This window comes from Bombina bombina, chromosome 2, assembly GCF_027579735.1.
Source record: "Bombina bombina isolate aBomBom1 chromosome 2, aBomBom1.pri, whole genome shotgun sequence".
Taxonomy (NCBI): Eukaryota; Metazoa; Chordata; class Amphibia; order Anura; family Bombinatoridae; genus Bombina; species Bombina bombina.
The window spans coordinates 646112156-646113822 of NC_069500.1; positions in this window are offsets into that span (position 1 = coordinate 646112156).

The window sequence follows — 1667 nt, forward strand, 5'->3', positions numbered from 1 at the left end:
TTGCACATTTTTAAACTCGATGTTATCTTATTTAATAACATGACTAAACCAGGCCACAGGAAAGTCTTGTTTCATAAGCACCCTATCTAAAAAATATTGGGCCAACACATACTTTACCATCAGCGTAGAATTACTCCCTATCAGATCAGCAGTTATTTGGGAGACACAATCCTACTGTACCCCACGCCCACTCAGATGGGCTTGACGATGAGCCCTTTGTGCTGTACAGTATCCCTATAATGAACTAGCTCATTAGTTCCACCACCCTAAATACAATGCACCATAAAACCCACAAGGTGCACCACACCTTGTCCAACATTTTTAGGCACAATTGGGCATGCAGAAACAACGGAATGAGCATTCTACTGCCACGCATATCCTCATTTAATTGAGTCTAGTTTCTAGGGGTTTAGTTTAGTTATAATTATAATAATAAAACCTGACAACATATCAAATGACTTGAATACTGGGCTTCAGAGGGGATCTAATGTGCAACAAACATAAAAAACTATGGAGCGAATATTCATCCTAAAAAGCATATAACAGCTACTCTGAACTTTACTCTGAAGTTAGTTTAGTTTTGTTTAGTTTGTATGTTTAGGTTAATAAAGTTTAAAAAAAAAGGGAGAGAGTTTGGGTAATATTTACCAGAGACACCTTGGTGTCCATATGCATTGAATATATATGTTTATGTATTATATACACCTTTTCTATAATTTAAATTATTGTATACCCTTGAAATGTACCAACAGCTAATGTTTCCTAACTACATGTATTTTGTATCAAGTGTTTTTATAATAACGTCTATTGTAGACTCATTGAATGTGACTTCAAACATTGCCGAAATATCTGTAAACATGTATTATATGCCTGAACTCTTTTTAATAAAAATAATTTATAAAAAAAAAGATACTCAGATACGAAGAAAACCATGAAAGAATGACTCAATGAGTACACTTATAATAGTTAAATGAACCGTGAGCACTCCTAGTGAAAGATAATGTTAAAGACCCTGTTAGGTATGTGTGAATGAGCATTTATAAAAGATAAATAATATAAAATTAATAGATTATTAGGTATAAAGTTTTATACCGTTAGAAAGCCTTATCTGGTGTGAGCAATTAATAAACTTGACACTGTGATCCAAAATCTAATGTGATAGTTAGTGTGTGAAAATAACAATGTGATATATGGAATAAATCTAACAAATAACAGGTTAAGATAATTGTAAATACAACAAATATTTAATATGACAAAATCCAAAAAATCTTAAAATAATTCATAAAAGATAATCTTAATTAATAAAAGATAATCTTTAAAAGATGCCGGCATCAAGGAAATAAATAAAACAACAATATCTAGAAACGACTGGTAATATGACAGCAGATCCGCTAGATCCGCTAAAATACAGTATCCGCTAAGATACAATATATAGTCTAACAGTAAGAAAATGATACAACTGTGTCTGTTAAACAGTCCATGGTAAATACCAATAGAGTCCCAAAATGTTACTAGTATCTTTCGGGATACACACTATATCATATGAATGTGTACCTTACGTAACAAGGGGTTATAGAGTGTCTCTGTTAACAGAAAATTTCCAGGGATTGTAGAATCTGTTTGCGTGCTGTGATAGATTCAAATGGTTGATGTGTTAGACAAACTGT